This window comes from Mus pahari, chromosome 1 (assembly GCF_900095145.1).
Source record: "Mus pahari chromosome 1, PAHARI_EIJ_v1.1, whole genome shotgun sequence".
Taxonomy (NCBI): domain Eukaryota; kingdom Metazoa; phylum Chordata; class Mammalia; order Rodentia; family Muridae; genus Mus; species Mus pahari.
Genome location: NC_034590.1, coordinates 143199859 through 143226633, shown reverse-complemented (window position 1 = coordinate 143226633; position 26775 = coordinate 143199859). Strand labels below are relative to the sequence as shown.

At 42.1% G+C, this 26775-nt stretch overlaps 1 protein-coding gene across 3 annotated transcripts in view; it reads left to right on the top strand.

Moving 5' to 3' along the window:
- Positions 1–26775, top strand: part of Prkg1 (protein kinase cGMP-dependent 1) — a 1174992-nt gene that overhangs the window by 91351 nt on the left and 1056866 nt on the right. The window lies entirely within an intron of this gene.

Sequence of the window (26775 nt, the reverse complement as noted above, 5' to 3'; positions counted from 1 at the left end):
CCGTGGGGGAGTTAAGGTCTGACCTAAGGTTATTATAATACTTTCCAATTTAAGTTTGAACATTAATTTGACATTACAGCCTATGCTGTGAAACAGAAGTCTGTGCACAGGCTTTATAATGTTATACTGGATCTTGCTGCTAAAGATCCCGTTAGGGGGGTTGGAAGTACAGTCAAGTTGCTTGCCCCTAAACTGGGACTTACAATGAAAATACTGACAAGCCTTAAATAAAGTAGCTCTAGGGACAGCCTGAGAATATGAATGGCCAGCTTCCTTGCTTGACTGGCGTGCATCTCCAAGCTCCCACTGTTTGTTATTTCACTCAAGAGTTGGGTTTGGGTTTATGTTAGGAAAGGGTAGAATAAGACATGCAGTGTTTCCATTGTTGCAGTTTCCAGGTTATAAGGCATATGGGAACATTTTTTTTTTCCTGTCTGCCTAGCAATGGAGGGTCTCCATGGTATCCTAGCAACCATATTTGAATACCAGGCTGCTGCTCTTTCTGCTATCTCTACCATAGGTGCTGCTGCCCATCCCAAGGAGCTGGGATTCCTGCTAGCATCCCAGGCCCTCTGACTTGAACCTTCCTGGCTCTGAGAACACAAGACAATTGTGGCAAATACTCACGTGCTGAAAGCAGCACTTACCAGCATGCTCAACAGCTTATTATACAATCACATCTGTGGCATTTTGAATCTTAATCTGAATTGTTGAGCTAGTGTTCTTTGCCACCCCTCCTGTGACAGCTCCTCTCTCCTTCCTCACACCCAGCCTCCCGACACGACTTCTAGGCCCTCCCACCATCCTTTGTAATGATCTCCTTCCTTGCTAGCTCCTTGAGGAAAATTTCTGTTGAGAAGTGAAATCTGTACAGCCTGCTTGAACTCCTGTAAGTACAGCTTTGTTGGTAAGATCAGGGGGGATGTTCTCTCTCCCAAACTGACATATAAATATAAACAATAGCACAAAAACTGCAGCTACACAAAGCAAATGTTTAACACAAGGTAGGGTGAACCGTAGTGCACTTTCAGTGTATACTTGTTTTGGAACGGTATTTTATGATCGTAGTTATTAGTATAAAAAAATTAGGAGAGTAGAGCCAGAGAAGACATTTCAAGATGCAGGGTATTGTTTCAAGAGGAGTATTGTTAGCCGGGCGTGGTGGCGCACGCCTTTAATCCTAGCACTTGGGAGGCAGAAACAGGTGGATTTCCGAGTTTGAGGCCAGCCTGGTCTACAGAGTGAGTTCCAGGACAGCCAGGGCTATACAGAGAAACCCTGTCTTGAAAAACAAAAACAAAAAAACAAAAAACAAAAAACAACAACAACAACAAAAAAAGAGTATTGTTGAAGCTATGTTCTATTTTCCAGGAGGTTTAAAAGTAGCACTATACTTTGTGGACATATAATTATTCCCAATATGAGAGCAAAGTTTGCAAGAAAGGTAATCCCTTGTGACCAAAAACTGACAAGGACCATTTCTGAAAGCTTGCCTGCACTTGGGAATCCATACTTAGCTATTGGTCGAAAATCATGCAGATGCTTCTCTTCAGACCAACACCTATGGGATGCTTTGTATTTTTCCTTAGGGGTGCCATTGAATCTAACATCAGGGAGGGGTTGGTGGTCTGCATGCTTCAGTGCAGAGGAAAGGGCAGCATGTCAGCATGTAGCTATTCTGAAATAGCAGGTCAAGGATGATACTGCCCATCCCTACCACCACCACCACCACCACCACCACCACCATGCTAACTTTCATAGGACACTTACTCTGTGCCAGATATCTTTCCTCTGCTTAACCTGTGTCATGTCCTTTCTTCTGTGTGTGTGTGTGTGTGTGTGTGTGTGTGTGTGTGGTAAATGCATGTATATATACACATTATGTGGGGATGTGCTCACAACATGGGCAGTTCTTGATGTTGTAATATCTTCAATAATTGCTGCTTTCTCTTCTCTTCTTCCTTCCTTCCTTCTTTCCTTTCTTTCTTTCTTTTTATTTATATTAAAATGACAGCATCGATGAATGAACCTTCTGCTTCCTGTATGGGCTAAACTATTTGTCTCAGTGCTAAACCTGGATTTTAAATGCATGCTGAGATTCAAACTCAGGTCCTTATGCTTTTCCAGCAAGCACTTTATCCACCGAGCCATCTCCTCCTCCCTAGCATAATGGATTGCAACATGTCCGTAAGTAGGGAACATTCTACATTACTCCCCTTTCCCAGCCTGAGGAAGAGAACATCTAGACTCCTATAAGGCAAGGCTCATGCTCAGTGTCACATGCTTAGTAAAACATCGGAACCAGAATTTGATCTGCTGGAGCTTTTCTTGGCCACCTCTAGGTTCTTACACTGCCCCAAGGCCTGCAAGGATTAAGGGCTTGTAGAACTGTAGAACCTAAGAATAACAAATAGGCTGTTCTGGGGAAAGTATCTGTTTGTGTGTAATCAAAGAGGAAGCAGCAAAACCTTGGGAGAAATTAGGTAGGACTTTTTATTTCCCCAAACCCGACTGCACATTTGAATCTTCTGGGGAACTTTAAAAACCTCATTGCCTAAGTTTTACCACAAGTGAATTAAAATCAGACTTTTTCAAATGATGCCCAAGGTAGTTCCTATGTGAAATGGAATTTGGGGAGCCACTGTGATGGGAAGACGACGGGGCATATTGTGTTTATAGGACAGAATGGGCTAAAAATCTTTATTGGCTTGCAAAAGCAATGGTGAGTTTTATTTATTTATTTGTGAGATTATAAACATATAATGTCTTATTGTTTATCCTCCTAAGTAACCATGCAGTGTTCCCCGAAGCTCTTTTCTTCTTAACCATGGTTGCTTGTTAGAAAACTGCTGAGGAAGCTTTTTAAACACAGCTTTGCAGGATGCCACCAGCAGGATTGATTCAGTCACTCTGGGATTGGGCTTACAGAATAATTACATATTTTAGTCCAGAGGTGACTCTCATCTTCCTTCACTGACGACCTCTTCACAAGCCCACCTGGCTCCCCATGCTGCAGATTACTCGACATCATACACTTTGGGAGCAGATGCTACTCAGAGTGGAATGAGGCAGCTCCAGCTGTGCTTTACCCATCACAGCTGGACTGTCCCTTTCAGTCTGATTCCGGGGTGGACTGCAACAGTCCTGGCCACACAAAAGCGCCACCAGATCTGTTCAGCTGGTAAGCATGTTTTCTCTTTCCAGCCAGCCACAAGTCCTGACCAGCCGTGAGGATCAGGCACCATCCTAAGTTGGTTTTCCAATTTTTGCTCTGGGCAGCCGCCTTGCTAGCAGGAGGGAATGTTTCCTTGAGTCTCAGTTGATGCTATGAAATTTGAAATTGTGATGAAGGTGAAACAAAGGCAAGTCCCTCTTGGAAGAGCAGCACGGGGCTTGTAGCATTTCTCAGTCTGGTATGAGATGCCTCTGCAGCCAGCTATTTTTTTTTCCCCCTTACAGATATTTTATCCTTTTAAGGCAAACAGCTTGAGCTCCGGCTGAGAAGTACTTTCCAAGGAGGTTTCAACGAAAGCAGAGCTGGCGCATCAGCCTCAGCCCCCTTCCCTGACAGTTTGGTCAGAGAGCATAGATCTAGGCAACTGCTGGCCAGTGAGAGAACGAGGTACACCTGCAGGGAGGGACCTTGAGGGGTATGAGAACCCTTACCCCCAGTGCTCTGAGCTCACTGCTGTCCCTATGGCAGGCTAGCTCTCCATTTCCTTCTTGGGTCCAATTTGCAGTTGAAACTCCTCAAGGTATTGGTAATGGTCTCCAATAGGAGTCTGTTCACATTTGTAATTCAATCATTATCTTCTCAGGTGTGAATCAACCAATATTGCGCTTTATGTAAGCAGTGACGGTAGCTAATATAATTGCAAGTGCATTTTGGCAAAACACATCTCCGTGCAACCAGGGTCAGTGAGGAGGCGCTTCCTTGTCTCCCCCTCCTTTGCATAAGGATAACAATGTGTTCTATGGATGGACAGCATGCTAGAGCAGAGCAGGTGGGGAAAAGCTGCCCAGATGATGAGGCCTGTTAATTACACAAGAGAGTTAATCATATAGAAAGTAAACATTTTCATTATGAATGCTGCATTTACTTACTAGACCTAAATGGGAAGGGACAGAGGAATAAATAAGGAAATTATACAATGCAGCAGCAATGAAGACGCATGACCAAGAACATGCATGTGTCCACGTATCGCATTTAGCACTTACAGGTTGAAGAGAGCACAGGCTGGCGCTGGGACCCAACATAGTGTGTGTGTGTGTGTGAATTCTTTTTGTTTGTGATACAATACTGGGATGCAGTTAGTAGAGCAGAGGTACCAGTGGCAGTTTAGTGTGGGCCCATAGAACAAATTTCGCCTGTGTCAAAACCAATGCTGTCAATGACTTCTGCCCACTTAAAGATCACAAACACAACTTAAGCTTCATCACGCTTGCTGCAAGACAGGTATAACTGATTAGTTTATCCACAAATGCAGAGTTTCTTAGGCCAAGCCAAAGCATATGTAAGTAATACACATGATTTATTTTTTTTATCATAGGGTGGTAATGTTTTAAAAACAGATATGAGGTTTCTGATGTTAGAACAACCGGTTTCATTTTCTCCCTTCTAGCCCATAGGTACTCCTTAGAAACATTGTATTTCTTCCTTCACATTGAACAATTGCATTATCTGGCATTCAGTTTAATTTGGTTAATTGTATTGAATGTCAATGATGACAAATTTGCCACAGCTAAGTAAAAAAAAAAAAAGATACTTCTGCTGTTTATGAAGCAGATGTATTATGGCAACATCAAGATTCCACCAGCTCTAGAGCACAGAGTAATGAGATTGTGTGAGGGGGAAAAGCATCTTGTGGATATACAATGCATCATCCTAATGGTCCGGCTTTATCAATAAATTATGCCTTAGACAGTGCTTCTAAGTCTGGACTGAGGGGGAAGGAAAAAGGACACTCTCAGCAAGAAAGAGAAGGGGGCACTCTTAGTTTTGTCCCTCAGATTTCTTGTTATAGACGGGTAAGACATTGGGTCGGCCATACAGTGTATCTGCAGGTGGCTGTCACACAGGCTGAGAGGAAGCACAACTACACACCGTATCTGCTCAGGCACACTTTTCTTGAACCACTAGTGACGGAGCAACACAATTGTATATTATGCTAAGACAGCAAAGATGGCCTGGACCAGAGAATCGTGCTGCTGTAACAGGATCTGTTAAGTGTGTGTGAAAGCGACAGGTACTATTTTGCTAAGCCTGCAATGGCAACTCCTCTTGCCAGTGGGAGGAGAGAAATAAGGAAGCGTGCGAGCAAGAGCATGGACTCAGTGTGAATCATGTTCCTCATCCTAGATAATTGCTACTCTCTTATTTTGGAACAGTTTAACGATACTAAGACTTCAAAAAGTAAGCTCAAAGACACATGGAGAATTAAAAGAAGGTTTGGGGCTGGCAGAGTCATTCACTTGAGGCTGTCTTTATTTGGAGCAATGGAATCTATTTAATGGAATGTTCACAGTTCTGTATCGTTGGAGGAGTTTTTCTCGCAGAGCAGATGGAAAGACACGAAGTGACCAATGGCACAGAGTTGTCATTCATAGGCTGCCTGGCTTTGTAGAGCTGCGGCGCTGAGCTCCACCAATGTGGCTGAGCAGGGTTCTTGTTATAGACCTTAAGAAGTATTGTCAAAGAAAGCGTTCTATGACTTTTAATTTGTAGCCTTCATCACAAAGTAGTCATTTTCTTTTCTTCAAAAGAGCTCTGCAGATTTTTTTGTTGTCCTTCATAAAAGGAAAAATATGAGATTAAAAAGCATAATTTGTCTGACTCTGCCTTCTCTATGTTTTAGCATCATTTAGCAAGGAGACCTCTGTTTTCTGGCTGAATGCAAAGGAAACCAAGAAACTAAGGGTCCATTAGTTAATGGAACAAGAAATGGCATTGGACTGAATGGCAGAACACTGTGATGCTGAGGTGGTATTTATGGAATGGGATCCAGGATATGTAATAAACTAGTTAGTCTGAATGGCCCAACTTTCGATAACCTCTTGTAAACTTTGCACAGGCTTCCTGGATTCACCATCTTTGTATTTTGTTGGATTGCTTAGGCGCTAGGGTGTTATGCCTAGCATAAAATTATGCTTTATATTTTATAGCTAACTGCTCAAGAGTGTAGTCCATGTCCTTTAAAAATAATAATAGTTAAATCAGAAGAAGGAAAATTTAGACACTTGGAAGCATGACATATGTCTGTTTTGGACGCTTACATGTTTATGAATAACTAACATGATTTTTGAGCATACTAATATTTGAAGAATAGTTCATTATTTCCACCTTGTTATATTCTATCTATAGTATAATTGCAAGTACTTAGAGTAATGCAGGTAAACAGTTGACACATTAAGAAATGAAGGAATGAGAAACGTCAAGGTTTAGCTACTTTAAGAAAATAGCCAAGTGAGGTAGGCTGAGAGATGAATAAAGTTTAACCAACCTGTTGCTGGGATGTTTATCCTAAAGCATTAAATAAAAACACCACTCATCCCTGAGGAGGTGACCCTTCTTGAGTGGCACCTTCCAAGGCTGGTCTCACCTATGCATGTAACGCCTTCCTCCTACTCCCCGAGGTCCTTTGCTGTGTAATCATTGGCCATAGGTGCTAGTCCATCTTAGTGACTCCCAAGGGTTACTGCCAGAGTGATGGATGGAAAATGGCTCAAGTGTGCATTTATTTGTCATGCCAAGAGTAGGTTTCTCTGCTAGATGGACTTAGAGGTTATTAAATAACCTCTAAGTCAACTCTTGCTAGTGAGTTTTTAAATCACCGATGACAGCTTTTCTTTCTGCCTCTTCTCCGCCTTTCATAGTTCAGTCTATCGCTTTATCATCGTGAAGCGAAACCACATCATTTTCAAAACTAAACATCTTCAAACTTGGTTCCCCCTTTTCTTTCCTTTCGAGCAACCTGTGCCTGCCCCTGTTGAATCAAATTCATGTTATAGGGAAACAGCCTCTCCATTTGTTAGTGAGTCCTTTCCTTATCCTTCCTGCCCCCCAGAATTGAACATCTTTAGTTGAATATTATTAGAAAGTTTTTCAGATATCTTTGGATTCTTTACATTGACAATAAATGTCCCTGGGGACTATTTTTTTATTTTTTTATTTTTTTAGCTGCTTTTTGTTCAATCATCTGTCAAACTCTTTTAAGGAACTGAAGGCAGGAAGTGCTAGACTGGATGTTTCTTCTTTTTCACCCACAAACCATTTGATAACTAAACATTGGCATGTTGAGAAAATTCCCTTTATGATACTGCCTTCTCTAGGGGCTGTACCAATATGGATTAGACCTGAGCATCTGAGCTGGCGTTGAGTTTATAGTTCTTACTGCCTGGCTTTGTGCTGCCGCCCTTTCCTTCCCCAGGCTCATCAGGGTTTAAAGTTTATATTTTAGTTCCCATTTGGCTCCCATGCCTCCTCACCACATGACAAACTCCAATGAAACAAGACCTGTGTCTCTATTGATGTGCTAGGTACTTGGAACTCAAAACAGCACTGATTCTTTGTCAGGTAACAGGCACGATAACACCTTGCGATGTTTTTGGTCTTCAGATACTTTTACTTCTTAAAAATCTAGAAATTTGAAAGTTTTAAACTTCAAGGCAATAGGTACAGTAGAGGTTGTAGGCATGTTAGCTTCCACCAAGAAAATGACTGTTAGAGGCTTGAATTTGGATGCTTTGACGAAACTTTGTGGAATACCAGTGCTAATCTCAGACCCTCTCCTTCCTTGTGTCTAGCTCATGTTTGTATCATCTGCACGATCTCTGAAAGCATTTCAGTTTTTTTTTTCTTCAGCCCCCAGAGACTGCAGGGTCTGGAGATGCCCCTTCTAATTTGAATCATCTGTGAATGTAAATGATCTTTTCAAGGCAGCATCCTTGTCCTCTGGCTTATTAACTGCCTTGTCTAAGGCTCTGCCATGTAAAACCTCCTGAACTGGTTAACCTAGAGAAAAAGCAAAGGGGTTGATTGCTAAGAATTACAAATATGAAATTAATAGCAGCTACAAGAGAATCTTTTCAAATTCTTAGTTCTTTTTCTTTTTTTCAGACACAGCTAGCTCTCTCACTAACAAAATACTGTCAAGCTTAGAATAATAGCTTGCTAATTTTGACTATCCAAAGATTCTCAAAGATCTTAATATTATGAGAAGCTAGGGACCATCAAACTAATGATGAAATACTTTTTAATTAGGTACTTGCTTCAATGTTAACCAAAAATAAGATGGGAATTTTAAAGGTTGGTTTTGTTTGCATATCATTTCTTAGCTCTTCAGGATGAAAACCAGTAGCACCCAGTCTTAGTTGAAAAATACCTTTTAAATCTCACTTGATCCTGTACTTCTGTGAATGTTTGAGGTCATAGTTTTGGAAGGTCCATGTGACCATGTAGCTATAGCCTTTGTGAGTGATAAGAATGATACTTAATGACAACTTATACTCATAGGTAATAAAATTAATACACACATGATTTCACTTATGTCCTCTAATGTCTGAGTGAATGAAGGAGGGCTGATCACCTTTAATTCACAGACAAGGACATAAAGGATGAAGGAGGTGAGAGAAGATAACTGCCTAACACAATAGCTCTTAACTGATGACATTGTAAACCCCACAGGTGGCCAGACTCAGTTCAGCCCCTTCCACACTGTGTGCATCCCTTATGCATTCCCACATGACTTTGAGAATTCTTTGAACTCTGTGGCTCACCACTACACTTACGGAAACTAGTCAGGTAGGCTCAGAACACAGCAACTGTAATAGACAGAAACATAGTCTCTGATTCAACTGCTCTTTCACAACTAACTCCATCTGTGATACTGACTCTGTCCCAGCTTCCCTTTCCTCATTATGAATATAGATTATAATATGTACCAGGCTAAGAGATCACATACCTGTCATCCTAACTCAGTAGCCAATCACAGTGGACATCATCATCAGTTTCTCTTGAGGTAGTATTACTACCATCCATTTACAGATTTTGTTAAACTTGTTTTCATCAAGGAGTAGGCAAATCTCTATACTAAGATTCAGGGAATAAGATATAAAGATTGGTCCAGTAAGGATATAGGTCTTAGGGGTAGAGCCCAGGTCAATTCAACTGGTTTGTTGGGTGTGAATCAGAGGAAGAAGTAATGATAGCAGGAACCCTACATGACATCAGTTGTGGATCAACCAAAGGCAAGGAAGTTTGAAAACAGGCAAGTTTTAAGTTCCATTTCCCTGCTGTTGATCTCATTCAGTAGACAGTTGAGGTCTACGGAGAAGTCAGAGATGGATTGACTATGGTTGAACTGTGACCTATAAGTAAACTAAGCTGTAAAGTGTAATGAGAAGTTACACTGCCATGAAGAAAAACTCTTGTGTTCGGAAGATGAAGACTATTTAGTGATCATTCTTTTCAGGCTCATTCATGAGGATTTATAATATTTTATTCTTAATATTTGTTTAAACACCCAGGCCACTGAAAATATAGACTGTGTGTTTACTGCTCTGGAGTGAGTTTCTGTGGACCCCCGCCTTAATGATTTGATTCTAATCCATCAAAAGTATTTAGAGAAAAGTGGCTTAGCTATTTTCTGAAATATTTGCCTGGAAGTTATTCACTGATAATGGATTTCTATTTGAAAACCATTTATTCCCAACTCAAGTATTTACTGTCCAGACAGGGAAGCTCTCAGGCGCAGAACATAATCTTAGCTCATAAATGTTTTCTATTAATGACCTTGATTCTCCATCTCAAGATGTCTTTTCAAAAACAATATGATTGTGGGTAAAAGCCGTGATAACGGCTCTGTTAGCCTGTGGAGGAATGCATTAATGGTCTCGGATGGATTCTTGACAGTCATGAGGATGAGCTGATAATGGAAAGCTTTAGAATAAAAATAAAAATACTAGTTCATCTGGAAATGTGTCATGTAATCCAAGGAAGATAGATTATTTTCTACAGCTTTATTGAGATATAATTTACATACCATAAAATTCACCCAGCATATGCACACAGTGAAAGAATCTGCCATGAGAGCCAGCCCTGGTGGTGCATGCCTTTAATCCCAGTACTCGGGAGGCAGAGGCAGGTGAATCTCTGTGGGTTCGAGGCCAGCCTGGGCTACAGAGTGAATTCCAGGACAGCCAGGACTCTGTTACACAGAGAGACCCTATCTCTCGAGAAACCCCAAAAGATGAAAGAAAAAGAAAAATAAAAAGAATTTGCAGCAGCGAATGTAGAAAACCATGTAACTACCACCACCGTCCATTACCTTCCAGAACTACTTGGGACTTGCTTACAGTCTTTGTCTTACATCCTCATTCCCATGCAACCAGCAATCTTCTTGCTTTCTGTTTTTACCAGTTTGCCTTTTGTATAAGCTTCATACAAATGAACATTATTTTGAAAATTATGCCAATGTCCTGAAATGACTACATGTCTCAATTTTATGACTTATTCAGTGCAGTTTAGAATGTTAAGGATGTAGTTGAGCCCCAGTTATTATTACATTAAACTTCAGATTTTATTATTAGGATCAGAAATTTTGACTGGTCTATTCTTTGATTAGTTTCGGAATAGTTCATAGTTGGCGAATTTTAGTTCGTGACTGTATCTGAGGAGTTCCTGTGGCGATGACTTGATTAACAGTCACAGCCATCCAACTTTCCAGTTGTCATTTATAGAATAGGCATGTTGTACAGGCATGGTTCTGAGGCATTAAGGTGCATTTTGGGCTAATATTCCTGGTAGGTAGTGAGTACTCACTTCCATTTTAGAAATAACATAAGGAACATATGATAAGTGAGAGCAGTTAACTAATTTGCTTGACTACACAGGGCTGCCAGAACCCACAGTCTGTGTTTGGGGCTACCATATTGAGATCTATTTATCTTAAGGTACGGATAGTAAGCAGACTGTATGGCTGACGCCATCTACAGGAGTCCATTGGTTTCTGTTTTCTTCAACACAGGTGTATGCTTAAGGAAAACATTTACTTTTAATTATGTGTTCGTGTGTGCCTGTGTGGGGGTATGGGCAGAGAGTGAGGGCACTTGTGGAGGTCAGAAGAGGGTTTCAGATCTCCAGGTGCCGTCTTTTAGAGGCATTTTCAAGCCACCTGACACAAGAGTTAGGAGCTAAACTCAGGACCTGTGCAAGAGCAATATATTCTCTTTACTACATTTTCAGCCCCAATGTGGGTTTCTTCTTGAAGCTATCTTTCAGCTTGCCCTTTTGATTCCTGTGCATATTCTGTTATAGAAAGTATGAAGAAAAAGAGAGTCAACATGGTTAGAAGAGTTGCCAGTCCCTCAAATGAATATAGAAGTGATCTTGGGACTGTCTATGAAATGAGAGAGACAAGGAGAGAAGAGAGCTCTGAATTATGGAGGGAACGGGCAAGCACACATGGGAGAAATCCAAGACAAAAGAACCCCAGCAAGCTTGAAGCGATGGCAGACAGTTCAGTTCTTCAGTTATGCCTGAGGTGGTGACTTCATGAATAAAGTCAGTTTTGATTAGAATTCCCTTTCGACAAGCACTGTTTTACAGGAGGAATCCTAATGGCTTCCTGTATCAGTGGGGCTGAAAGGAGACGAAGAAGTCTTTGGTGGATAGAGCAGCTGGTCCTGACCCCAGTGGGACACAACTCTGAGTTAAGGTGGTTACAGCTGACTCCACTTTGTTTCATTAAAGATCTTGGCTTGCAATAAACAGCCCTTGCCCGGGTGCCAGTCGGTCCTGCCTGCTGCAAAGGCTTCCGGGTTACAAGCCAGTTGGGGAGGCTGCCAAGACTGTTGCCTATTCAGCAGTGAAATGAGGTAGTGCCATCAGTGCCATTCCTTAGTGTAGGGGTACCAGTTTGAGAGAATGAAGAGTAATCTTATCTTGAGGATTAACTAGGGACTAATAAAAGGGATTTCAGAGATCGAAGCTGGCAGAGGATTCTGCAGTGAGCTGTAGTGTGTGACAGAGCTGCACCTCTCCAATCCATCCATCCACGTGCTGGAAGACATCCCCCAAGAAGCTGTCCACACAGCCTGGTCTAGGATCCAGACAGCCTGAGGCCAGGTGCCCCAGCTAAGGGCAGACATGGGTGGAACTAAAGCTGACAGGGCAGAACAGATAACAGTTTCCGCTCCTGGCTGAATGGGCCCAGGGGCAGTGCTGGCCAAACTCATGCCACAGGTGGTCAGGAGCCACTGGTGTCTATGTTTGAGAGACTACTGGATATGCTCAATGCTAGACTACTGACCACGCTGTCCAACCTCTCTTTAGTGTTACTGCTGCTCACAGCCTTTGCTTAGGACACTTAGCTGAAGCCTGGATTGGATCACTGACTCACTGAACACTGAAAAGCTTCAACACCTGTAAGTCATCACTGGGCTGCCTATCTTGCCCCACATGTGAGGCAGCAGGAAGACCTCAGGATTGAGCTTGTGTATGCCCCTTGTTTTGGAATCCCTGGACCCAAACACTCAATGACTGGAGGTTGACTCTAACCACTGGGCTGGATGGATGGTGCCAGGACCCATTGGTATAGCCTGAGTCTTGTAGGAGTGCTGTTGGAGCTGTGAGATTGTATGGCCGTGGCAGAGCAAGTGATCAATGTGAACAGAGAGTGTCATCTGGGCATGAGCACCAGCTTAAATGTGATATGGCCGTCTTTAGAAAAATAAGCAAAAACTGTGAATGTTGGGACTGTCGCAGCAGCGGTAGTAGTGTCTCAGAACCCTGAGTGAACCAGCTCAGGGTTTCAATCAGTGTAGTCTGCTCGGTAAGAAAGTCTAAAAGAGCAAGGGGTTCCCAGGGAGCCGCAGGCTACAGTTCCTGTCCTTTCTCCCGTGGGGATCTGAGATTCCTGTTGTCAGCCTATGATAGGAGACCTCAGACTTCCCTCCTGTGACTCCACCTGATGATGGGCCTAGTTCCTGACCTCTTTCTTCCTCAGGCACAGATTACAACTTCTCCCTGGAGGAAGCCCGACGGGTCATATCTGTGACCACTTTTTTGTTTCATGTGACTTGCATGTTCTATGACCCTCTTGTCACCTGCCAAGCTCCCCCTTTTCTGCTCTCAGCATCTGACCCTTCTCTTCACTTAGTGAGTGGGTGGGTAATCCTGATGGGGGTTGTTCTGCCTCCAGCATAAGCCACTGGTATTTCATTTCTTTTCTTTTCTTTTCTTTTTTTTGCTCCATAATTTATTTTTTTATTAGATATTTTCTTTATTTACATTTCAAATGCTATCCTGAAAGTTCCCAATACCCCACCCCCGCCCCTGCTCCCCTACCCACCCACTCCCACTTCTTGGCCCTGGCCTTCCCCTGTGCTGGGTCATATAAAGTTTGCAAGACCAAGGGGCCTCTCTTCCCAATGATGGCCAATTAGGCCATCTTCTTCTACATATGCAGCTAGAGACATGAGCTCTGGGGGGTACTGGTTAGTTCATATTGTCCACCTACAGGGTTGCAGCCCCCTTCAGCTCCTTGGGTACTTTCTCTAGCTCCTCCATTGGGGGCCCTGTGTTCCATTCGATAGCTGACTGTGAGCATCCACTTCTGTGTTTGCCAGGCACTGGCATGGTGTTTCTTTACAGATCTATCTAAACACTGCATGCCTCTGAGTGCTATCTGGAGAGCTCCCCTTCTGACTGTTCAGTGTTGGGTGGGGGGTTGGGCTTCTCCTTTACCCTAAGCCAATCTGTCATCCTCAGGGTCGGACACTTTCACCCTCGAATCTCGCCACCGTACAGTTGTTTCCTTTCCTCTCTCCTCCTCTCAGGCCTAGAAATGCTGCCACTTCAGTGACCCGAGAACCAAAGGACAACCTGTTCTTACGTGGTTCTTTCTCAGCTCTGATCATCTTGGAAGGCTGTGGCAATTTGGAATTTGCATTATCTTTAGTTAGTTGGGTAGGGAAGGAAGGGCAATAGAGACTGTATTAAAAATGGAAGGTACATATACCTAAGAATGCATACAGGGCAGAGAAATAACTCTATGAGAAATCTACAGACATTCTGTAGAAAGGGGGCTTTCAGAAATAGTAAAGTGTATACCAAGTGTTTTTCTTTTTTCCTTTTCTTATTGGATGTATTTATTTACATTTCAAATGTTATCCCCTTTCCTGGTTACCCATTTGAAAACCCCCTATCCTATCCCTCATCCCCCTGCTTCTGTGAGGGTGCTCCCCAACCAAATCACTCCCACCTCACCACCCTGGCATTCCCCTACACTGAGGCATTGAGCCTTCACAGGACCAAGGAGCTCTCTTCCCATTGAAGCCAGATAAGGCCATCCTCTGCTACATATGCAGCTGGAGCCATGTGTACTCTTTGGTCGGTGGTTTAGTTCCTGGGAGCTCTGGTGAGGGAGGGTCTGGTTGGTTGATATTATTCTTCCTATGGGGTTGCAAACACCTTCAGCTCCTTCAGTCCTTTCCCTAACTCCTCCATTGGGGTCCCCAAGCTCAGTCTGATGTTTGGCTGCAAGCATCCGCATCTGTATTTGTCAGGCTCTGGCAGAGCCTCTCAGGAGACAGCTGTATCTATCAGGCAAGTGTTTTCTGTTAACTGCAGATTCAACCTTCAGTTGCACAAGTGGTTAGGAGTCATGAATTATGGCAGCCAAATTCATATTTTGTATTTAGATTAGAAAAAGCATGTGACATTTGAGTTGACTGGTTTTTATTAGCATACAGTTCCATAGTAATTAGGGATTAAAAATTAAATAAACTCATATGTGTGCTATGTATATATGAATGTATGCATGTACATATATGTATGTATATATGTATGTATACATATATATGTATGTATATATTATATACACACATATATATGTATATATTATATGTATGTATATATGTATGTATACACATATATATGTATATATTATATGTATATATATAAACTATATATGATATACATATACATATATACAAATGAATGGTGTAGCGCTGTTTCATAAAAATCCACGCAGACAACAGACTTTTGAAAAGCATACCATAAGTAATTGTGCAGGTGTGTTTTCCACTCCTGTGTGTTTTCTTTATTTGCAGAAGCCAGTGCAAATGGATTCCACACGTGCAGAGACAAAAATGACTGAGTTCCAAGTGTGGACCCTGGACTGGCAGTATCAGTAGAATCTGATGATGATTAAAATGGAGATTCTGGTTTTTTGTTTTTTTTTTCCCACACAAACATATTGGGTCAGAAACCCAGGGCCGGGACGAGGATGTCAGTTCCCAGCAACCCTCCAGGTGATTCTGGACCATCTTAAGGTTTGAGAACTCCTGGCAGAATAGGATGTGAACTTAGCAGTAGTAAGGCGACTGACTGTAGTAAATCCTGTGAAAGGCAAGGAAGGCATGTCCGAAGCAAGGGAGCAGGCATTCAGAGTGAGAAGCAGCCTGCTTGTCCTCTGCTCTGGCTTGGCATGTCCCCTCTTCTCTCCACAGCATTCCATGCACAAGAGGTCTTTCCTGCTCACACCAGATGGAAGTGGTCTTGCTTTGGGGACACTTGTGGCTCAGAAGTCATTTAAGCCGACTTTTTAAAAGTAATTAATATTAGTTCTGTTAATTAATCAAGTTAATCATCATTCTTGTAGTTATTTCTCATATATCTATGTGTATCAACATTTGTACACAACCACACAACCCTGGACATCCTTCTCAAGAGCAGCACATTTGGAGCAGACCACTGGGTCATCTGTTCTCCACTCATGCACTATGGTGCCATCTTACTTTAGATTCTTCACACGCCTTCATTGTAAAAGTTACATCTGATTCTTCCTCTCAGCCCCATGGTCCCCATGTATTCAGACTCAAAATATAGTTACAAATGCCTTGGCCATAAAGCTAGACTCTTACCTGACTAGATCATAACTTCATATAACCCATGCATTCTGATCTACTTTCTCCCACGTGATGGTTACCTGTGCTCAGGTACCATGCATCAGCCTTGTCACATCTTCCCGGTGAATCTCTGAGACTGTCTCTATCCCAGAATTCTTTCTGTCTCCTGGATATCCCACCTTCTGTTCTACCCTTTCTTTTAGGTCATAGGTTTTTTTTTTTTTTTTTTTTGATTGGTAGGTGATACATCCATTCAATAAACAATATATTCTCTCTCTATTAGTTGAGATGACCGATTTGTTTCCTGAGTTTTGTCTGTCTGCAAGTTTCAGGTAAGTCCACCTGTTTTGATGGTGACCCCAGAAAGTTGCCTGACATATAGTAGCAATGTGCTAACTGATGATTTTTCTCTCCTGATATACACTAATAAATGCAAAGGGACAGGCTTCATGTCAATATCACATTACAGACACATGCAAAGAGACCAAAAGATACTGGCAGTCATAGAAAGCACTCGCTTAATAGCTTCTTTTCCTCAGCTTCTTTCTATTACCTCATTCTCATGGCTCCCAGCTCCTCATTCTTTGACCTGAATCTGAGCATAGCAATTGTGACATAATGTCAGAGTTTGATATTAACAATTAGAAGTGAACTGGAATGGCAGTGGTCTCTGTATGGTGATTCCATGTGAATCATTTATTTTGTGGGTGATGCTTGGTTGTAAACTATGAAGGAGCTTCCTGATACTAACATATATGACAAACAATTAAAATCTGTAACAGACTATGGGTTTAACACCCTTCCTGGAACATTTAGTTCCTATGTGTTTTGGAAACTAGTTTCTCTCATTCCCCAGATCATGAAAGGTAGCATAAAAGAATAGATACTTATGACACCTTCTGGCTGTTTAATATAGTACTATATAAAAGGCATTACTCTATTGCTCCAGGAAAAAAAAATGAGGACATTTACCTAAGTAGTGAGATAAAAAGCAACAAAAAGGTGTGTGATCAGTTTGTGTTAGGTTAGTGAATTTTCTGCACCTTTCTAGATTTTGATTTTGATTCTGAATTTACACACATAATGTTTTATAGACCAGTTATCATCTCTAAGAACAATTAGTATTTGCATTTTAGGTTTTTTTTTCCATGTCTCAAGTTATTATGTACAAATAAATTAGAAAGCACTTGAAGCTCTAGGGTATTAAATAACTTGGTCAAAGCACTGTGTATAAAAATCAAATCTAAACTTGAACCCAGGCCAAACAAAATTTCTCTTCCTTGCACGTTTGTACATTAGTGCTAAAGAGGACCATACATGTAGTTAAGTCATTTTTTTCTTCTTATGATGAAAGACAAAGAGGAACTATGAATTCTTTGACAGTAATAGGTTTTTTTTTTTTTTGTTTAAATATCTAAGTCTCTTTAATCTTCATCTCTCTCTGTGGCTCTCTCTGTGTCCGTCTGTCTCCCTGTCCCTCCCTCCCCACCCCCTGCAGGCGCATGTGTGTGTGCTTGTGTAACAGAGATCAATTATGTCCTTGTTTTTTTTTTTTGAGACAGGGTCTTTTATTGAAGGAGCTCATTAACTGGCTAGCTGTACTGGTTCATCAAGCCCCCAGATCCTCCCATGTCTGATTCTGGTCCTTGGGGTTACAGGCACACCTGCACATGGGCTTCTCTCTCTGCCCTCCCCACTTCCCCATTTGGGACGCAAGAAGCTTGCCCATTGAGCTATCTATCTCTCCAGCCCTTTACAGCCTCCTTTGAAAAGTTCTCTTGTGTTTTGATACCTGCCTGGTTTCTAATGTTTTGCAACCATTTTTTTTTTTCTTGGAAATCCCTTTTGTTGTAGATGTAAAGGCAGTTTCCTAATAGTTTCTGTTTTCCTTTCTCAGGTCATAAAATGTTTTGATGAACTGGTCCAACTCTCGTGTTTTTATTATCAAATACCTAAGTGCCTGTAATGTGTGTTTCCTCAGGTTCAAGCCAGGGGCTCTACTAGCCTGGGCACAGCGAGAGTAGATGTTGATTCCTCATTTCTTTAGGCACTTTCAGCAATAAAATAAGCAATTTCATTTAAAATTAATAGTTCCAGTTTTACATCTGTCTTATTCACTGAGGGGAGCCTTACAGGTAACTGCAATTCCGAGTTATTTTCAGTACAACAACAAGGGAATTCTTTGACAGCAGCCAAACATGCTTGTTTTTGTTGCTTTTGGTCAAACTCCTGTGTCACAACTGTAGGATACCCGATGGAGCCCATTTCCAGTCAGAGACTTACTTTATTCTGTGCCTTAGCACTTGGCAGGTTTATGCCTGCGCCCAACGATACACACAGGTGTCAGATACATTGTAAGAAATCAAAACCTTAGAAAATTTTATATTTGAAGTAGAAAGTGAATCCTTTGTTTTACTAAAGGCAAGTGATTCAGGGAAAAAGAAATTGAGGACCTTTGGCAGAGTCAAAGGATGTGTTTTTTTTTAGTGTTTAAATGTATTATTTTCACCTGTATTTCAGAAATATAAATGCCACGTTATTAGCCACAGTGGGTTTTATAATTCACTTTCCCCTGTTTTTTCATGCTACCTTCTGTAAGGGATTTGTATGTGTGATTATAATAATTGGGAGCAGATAACACAACATCTCATTTAGTCAAACTATTAGTAGATTACTTTAATTTTCTTACTCATCATCATAAGTCCTTGGGTCCAGGGAAGTTGGCTCAGTGAAGCTCAATGTGTGTTAGTCACCTTTCTGGGGCTGTGATAAAATACCATGGCCAAAGGCAACGTGTAGAAGGAAGAGTTTATTTGGGGCTTATAGTTCCTTAGGGAGGGTTCCTAATGGCAGGGCAGCAGGTGGCCAAAGCAGGAAGCTGAGAGATCACATCTCCATCCACATTCAAGGAGCAAAGAAGGAACTGGAAGTAGGGTAAGGCTATAAACTTTCAAAGCTCACCACTGGTGAATACTTCCTCTAGCAAGATTTACCTCCTGAAGGATCCATAATCTTCCATACAGCACACTAACTTGGGACCAAGTGTTCACAGACCTGAGCTTATAGAGGGCATTTCTCATGCAGACCCCTGTGCCATTCAAGCATGATGACATGAGTTTGGATCTCCAGTGCCCATGTGCAACCCAGGTATAGTAGCATGGTTCTGTGATCCTGACACAGGAAAGATAGCAAATAGGCAGACCTCTGAAACTTAATGGCTAGGCAATCTAGTTAAATTGACGAGCTCCAGATTTGGTGAGAGACACTGTCTCAGAAATTAAGATGGAAAACACATATACACATGTACACCCCCACACTAAATGCATTGTCCACGCGACTTAGCTCTGCTGTGGCATTGCCTTGGGAATTGGTCATGTACCCTTCCACTCTCACCTCCCACTCTACCTTCCCCAGTCCCCAGTAATCCGTCTTTAGTAGACCATTTTAAAATGTGTGGCCACATGTGTGTGACTGTGTGTGTGAGTGGTGGGGGATATAAAGAAAGCATCAGATCTGTTGGAACTGGAGTTAAAGATGGTTGGGAGCTGCCCCATGTGGGTGCTGGGAGCTGAACATGGTTCTCTAGAAAAGTTAACTGCTGAGCCATCTCTTCTGATTCAGTATGCCATTCTTAAAAAGGAAGATACCACAGCATTAGAGAGGTGGAGCTATAGGGGGAAAGGATAGTGACAGAAGAAATGATGTAGACATAAAAAGATGCAGTACTCAGTGCAATCCCCAGTCCTCTAATCTTGAGGGTACAGAATGAACTCTTACTCTGCTTTGTCCCTGGGCTTCCATCTGCATCTCTGCTAAGACATAGCATTGCCTCATCAGCATCAAGTAGTTGCTCTTACTCTGGTGGTGGTTGGGCTAATAAAGCACGGTGCTTTCCTGTGGGAGCTCTGCAGTCAGAGAAACCTGAATTCAGGTATGAGTTTCATTTCTTACCTATAAGGTAGAGTTCAAGGACCAGAGCAAAAGGACATATTGGGCAAGAACTTGCTTTCTAGATGGCAGCCTCTCACTTGAAATCTCACGTTGTACCATTATGTGTTGTTTAGGCAAATAGCGTTACATCCTTACGCTTTGGTCTCCCTTCTGTAAAACAGATAATGTAAAGGAAATAAAGCACCTAGAACCAATGTTTTGGTATGTAAAAATCTTGTGCCTGATGTTACATCTCTTTATCATTCCACTAGCCTAGGAGCTGTTAACTACAAGTAGTGCTGCCCACGGGGCCAATTCATCCATGCTTGGAAGTGTTTGCTTTGTTCCAGTTGAAGCAATGATGAATGCCATGGATGTTAGTTACTATGCAAAGGTAACCACAACAAAGACTTGTCTGTCTCAAGATGTCAGTGTCATAATCCCCTCAGGACTAGTACTCTGTTCCCTCTGTCCATCTCCATCCTGGGCTCCATAAGTCCCAGGTACTTATTCTGGCCTGTTCTTTCTTGACAGTTTTCATTCTGGTTCGAGTGTCATTGTTGCTAAGTTCTGAGTGGTCTCTTCTTGGGTATCTACTTTGATTGGGCTGCATACTATATTGGTATATAATGCTGACTATGCATCTTATTTATGACATCCCAGGGACCAGGGTTTACACTGGAGGAATCCATGGAGACTGTAGCCCAGTGCTTCTCAACCTTCCTAGTGCTGTGACCCTTTAATATAGTTTCTCATGTTGTGGTGACCTCCAGTGATACAATTATTTTTGTTGCTACTTCATAACTGTAATTTTGCTATTGTTATGAATTGTAAATCTCTGATATGCAGGATAGCTCACATGTGACTCCTGAAAAGAGTCATTCGACCACAAAAGGAGTCACGGCCCAGAGGCTGAAAACCACAGCTGTAGCCTGAGATCTTTTTCCTAGTATCTTAGAGCTGGTGGCATCTGAAGAGTTCGAGACCCATCTGATGGACTAGTTCCCAGTCTGATGGACTACTTCTCAACTCTACTTCCGTTGGCTCACCTTTTATCTCCCTTCTATAGGGTTTCCTTTCTGTTCAAAGCTTTTTTGCTTTCTCTCAGCCCAGGACTGCCTACCTCCTGCAGAGCAGCTTATCTTTCAGGAACTTTTGATCCAGCTTATCCCTCTGATGGAAGCAGAACTTGTTTTGAGTTCTGCACTAATCATTTGGAAAGTTCACAGGCTTGAAGGGACAGAGGCGACTGTCTGTTTCCTGAAGGCTATTTGTCTCTCAGCTTTCAATGCTTTGATTCTCTGTTCCATGCTGTCACGTTTTGCGAGGTTGCCTAGAGTCATCTCCTCTTCATCTCCTTCCCAAGTGAGCTAGGATGAGGTCAGCTCCCTGTTCGTGACATGAAGAGGAGTTTTCAGGTCTTTTGGCCTGCACTAAGTTCTCACGATACTCCTTGCCGAACGTGGATGAGTTTCTATCTTTCTGATATGAGCTTCTTCATCTGTGAACCATCATTCACAGTATGTGGCTCAGATGATCCGGAGAGGCCATGTGCTTGCCTGTGGCCAGGCTGTGTTTGAATGCAGCTCAGACACTTTCTGCTTTGTGTATGCTTGCAGCCAAATTACTGAGAATCTCAGATCTAGTGCTGAAAAATATGTGACAACCTGAACCTTTCTTGTAGGGTGGTTGTGTTAAATGAAACCCTTCCTCTACTTACCTCAGAATGGCCCTTGCATTGACTCATTCTCACACTTTTCCCCGTGTCACTGAGGTACTGAGGGGGGAGAGCCTGGGCCTGTGACTGAGTAGCAAAATAGACAAGCCATGTCTATTGCAACCAGGTGAATTGGGTTTTAAATAGACTCAGGGATTTGGGTAATTGGGTCTCAGATTCTTATCCTTCATATTAATCCTTAGTATAAAGATCCAGACATGAGTGTGCCTGTGAGCTGGGGCTACTCCTGTACATGGTGGGGGGGACATAGGGTGAGAAGGCAAGGCAGCATTAGCAGCCTCTCCCAGAGGCAGACATGTCCAGGGAAAGGAAGTCATCTCTATACTAAGGTAGGGGTTTGGAAACCAAAGCAAACAATTCAAACCCAACTCAATGTTCTTAACTGTTTGAAAGCATCAAGCCAAGCCACAAACACAATTAAAGAGCATCCCTGTGCTCCACTTGGGGACCTCTACTTTTCTCCGAGCACTCTTCCTCATCCCTTTGCTTCTAGTGCCTGGTTCTGATGAACTTCCCTTGGGTTCACTGGCTGCTTTTTAATAATGCCCTAGGAGACAAGTGGAAGGCTGTAGACATTTCTATTTCTCCAGGACGAAGCTTGACTGAGAGGTAAAGGAGCAGGTGGTCTGGCTGAGGACCACATAGAGGTGTCCTTTATTTTCTAAAGTCCCCTCCTGCTTGCAGTCAGGCACCATCAGCTTGGTGTCGCCTGCAACTATGTGCTGCTTGGCTATTTTTTACTGGAGACCACTTCCTTAAGATGTTCACTGTACAGTGGTACTTATCTCTGACCCTTCTGCTGTGCATTCTGACCTAAAATGGCTCTTGGCTGAGACTTTTCCCATATCTGAACTTCCCAATTACACAACTTTATATCTCAAAGGTTAATGAGGGTCACTTAGAAATAATTCATTGGGAAAAAATATCTTTCTTACAACTTGACATGGTACAAGAGCTGGCAGTGAATTCTCTCTGCCTTAGATATCAGACATCTGTAACCATTTATTGTAGACACATAATTTTAATAAACAACATGGCAACAGTGTTGGTTTTCTTCCTTAGATCTAATAGTTGAAATAGATAAGTTAATTAGGCTATACTTAAACTCTATGCAATGGCTCTTCTACCCTTCCCAGCCCCACATAGAATGTTTAAGCTACTAAACCAAGGAAGTACTTGGAGACTCTCTTGGGATGCTGGCTACAATCTATTCTCTTCAGCCTCTGGGAAAATAGTGTTCCTAGCTCCAAACACTCACCCTCAGGGAAACAGCTTAGTAAAAAAAGTGGAGCTAGATGACCTATATTGAGGTATTTTTAACCCAGTGCTGTGTGGCAGAAAGTTACCGAGGAATTCATTTATATTGCAAATATGTGTGTGCCCACTATGCATGAGACTTTCTGGCATGTAATGCTCAAAATGAGGTTGTTATTAGGATACATTCTTTTCTCTTGACTTTTAGCAGGATGTCTTCCTTGTTTCTACTGTGCCGGAATAAAAAAGAAAACAAAACATTTGTTTTGAAAACCTTGTACATGAGTTCTGTATCATCATAGCTAACCCCATCTCCCCATTCAAATATTCCAATTCCCTCAAAATTTATGGTTTATTCTTTATTCTTTATTATATACACACATACACACACACAGACACACACACATACACACACATATGCATATGTCTGTGTGCATACACAGCACCCCTAATGAATCCATTTGTCATTGTCCAGTAGATTGGGCATCCTATGTATAGCTCATGCCTCAAAGCAAACAATTCTCCATCTCTCAGCAGCCATTGAGCTCTATCTGGCGGTAGAACAATGTGGAAGTTTTCCTGTGCATGTTGACCTGTCAGCTGGTGGTGACTTCATGCTGATTTTGTGGAGGCAATCACAGAGTTGAGGTTTTATATATGCGTCTCTCTTGTCATGACTTGGACAAGCAACAGGCATGACTAACAATAGTCATCCCGGGCCTGTGGCTCTTCAAATCACTCAGTCACCATGCCCTGACCCCATGATTTTCCACAAGCCTTATGTGTACAGAAAAATGCATTACAAATGCATTAGTTGAGGTGCTAGTGGATTTTAAGACAGATTAACACCAACACAGTAATAGTAGATGGTTTCAGTATCCCCCAACCCGTTCTCCAATAAAAAGGTCATCTTGACAGCCTTCCTGGCAGTGGTGATGATGCACTTGCTGAAAGAGTAGTTCCACAAGTGCACTATTTTTCACCATGAGCCTTTCAGTAAGGACGTTTTTTGGAGTAAAAAGAAAATTTGCCATATTTGATTGGGTAAGATTGGATTAGATAGGGAAGCATTAGGAGGTTAAAGATTGATGTCAAGCCTTGGACTAGGTAGATCCTCTAAACCCTTGGCATTTGTCATGGAACACTTTGGAAAATTTTCAAAGAGCTAACGGCTCAGACATGAGAGTGCTTTAAGAAACTTTGCTCAGCTATCCAAATAAAGGCTCTTAGAGCTACTCGCTGCTGATTCTGAATACTGCAGCGGGTCTCTCACTCCTGTCACATCTTACCATTTCCTCACTAAATAATAATATGCAATCCAATAATGTGCAAATTTTCTCTTGGGCCATGGGTCATGTAACCTGACTCTTAGATTAGGTAGGTCCCACTAGTGTGCATGCTCTCCAGCAAAATACGTTCTTTACTCCATGGCATATTCTAACTCCTAGTGGGTTAGAAGACTTTCAGTTCTTGGTGGGTAAATGACAAAGTGGCCAATGGAGGAAGGCGGGGTAGATTTGATTGTGTTGACAAGAGGGAATAGGATTCCTAGAGGAAGACAGATCCAGCAAGTCAGGAAACCACCCTCTGGTTAAACCCAAATGCCCACTGTCCTGGAACTGCACACAACTGGTTCCGAATTCATTTGCTCTTGCCTTAGCAATCATCTTCACAGATACAAAATGTTTTTCATCCCAACATGAAGATGGAAAGGTTTTAGCCATAGGGAAGTTTTTTTTTACTGTTCATAGCCTGATCGACTCCCTGAGGCACAAAGGAACTGTAAGAAACTCTCTTCTTGTTATGGGCTAAATGTCTTTATCTCTCATAATTTCTGTGTTGAAACTCGGACCCTTGACATACCCTATGTGGCTGTATTTTGAAGATAGGGCTTTGAAGAATGTAAATAAGATTAGATGTGATGTCTCAGCAGGTAAAGCCACTTGCTTCCAAGTCTTTGATAACCTGACTTGCCCCTCAGAACTGACATGATGGAAGAATTGACTCTTGCAATTGTTCCATGATCTGTATACATGTGTGATGGCACAAGCATGGCCACATCCATGTACACACACACACACACACACACACACACACACACACACATGCACACAAATAAAGGTTACCAGAGTGGCACACTAATGCATTAGAATTAGCTTTCTTATACAAAAAGAGCTCGTCTCCCTGCCTCCCACCTGGTGGAATGAGGATGAGAAGTTGTGCATCCAGCTCTACACCTACAGAAGGACCCCCATCAGAAACTGACTTGGGAGCCGGGCGGTAGTGGCGCACGCCTTTAATCCCAGCACTTGGGAGGCAGAGGCAGGTGGATTTCTGAGTTTGAGGCCAGCCTGGTCTACAAAGTGAGTTCCGGGACAGCCAGGGCTATACAGAGAAACCCTGTCTCGAAAAAACAAAACAAAACAAAACAAAAAAAAAGAAACTGACTTGGCCACCAGATTTATCTTGGACCTCTTACCTTCAGAACTATACATACAAATGTTACGTTGTTTGAACCACACATTGGTGGATTGTATGATAACACCTTGGGCACACATACACACTTCCCTGCAATTGGCTCCAGATTACCTTTTTATGATTCAAATACTTTGTGTTCTGCTTTCTGAAATGGAAATCTGCATACTCCATCATTTTATTCTACAGTTACAGACAATAAACTTTCAGTGGTCTCTCAGAGGAAGGAAGGTCCCCTACAGTGCCTAGCCAGAGTCAACTTACCCTAGCTCACAATGGCAGATTGTTAAGGATGAGAGAGAAAACAGATACATATATTTTTGTTCCTTCCCAAATGTCACTGAAACGGCATTATTTTTTAGAAAAAAATTCAATTCCACAAGGGCAAAGAAAACAGAATTGGAGATCATAGTGAGAATATTTTAGAAGCAGAAGAAGGATGTAAGAGAGGAACTTCTGACATTATCAGACTGAAGGAAACGGAGCATAGGGGAAAGCAGAGGGTTTTTGTTATTGAATTTCAGAAGCCAAGCTGTCATTGCACACTTTTTGCCTCACAGTCTGGAGTACATGTGGATTTAAAAAATAAAAAGTTTTCTGGGTGTGATGGTACACACCTTTAGTCCCAGCACTCGGGAGGCAGAGGCAGGCAGATTTCTGAGTTCAAGGCAAGCCTGGTCTACAGAGTGAGTTCCAGGACAGACAGGGCTACACTGAGAAACCCTGTCTCAAAAAAACCAAAAATAAAATAAAATGTTTGAATGTTTTAATATTTGAGACATATTAAGACCCTCTTTGATTTTGAGAAATTGACATTGACGTCACAACTCAGAACATGTTATGGTTACTCTTGTGATAGGCTTTGCTATGGTTATGGTGTAGATACAATCAGCACAGCAACTTCCGGCCATTAGCATAGTGGTATGGTACAGAGCTGGGCAGACTCATGCATGAGACACCTCTCTGTAGTCTTGCCCCCTGCTGACATAGTGTGTAAGTAACCTCAAACGCATCTCTGTGCAGTATTAAGTGAAGCATTTTGCCGTGCTGTTACCTGTGTTTTCACCATTGATTGTATAGTTTTAGGTTATACTCTTCTCATTACTGGGTGTAGCAACTAGCATGGCAGCCTCCCTGAACTCACGGTCTGCCAGTGTGAAGTGGGATGGGCTGACTTCTGAATGACTCTAGTCGATGGAAGAAGGAAACACAGACACAACAGAGTAGGGACATATTTTACAGAGAGACAGAAAGAGGGCAGGGAAAGGAATTTTGGAAACAAATCATTAATCTTAAATGTTTCAGAGAGAGCATGTGCATATGAGAGAGAGAGAGAGAGAGAGAGAGAGAGAGAGAGAGAGAGAGAGAGAGAGAGAGAATAAAACTTATGAATGAAACATAGAGAGGATTTTGCCAAAGAGGAGGAGGGGTTTGCAGAGTCCAGAGCCAACTCCTGGGCAGCAATGAAG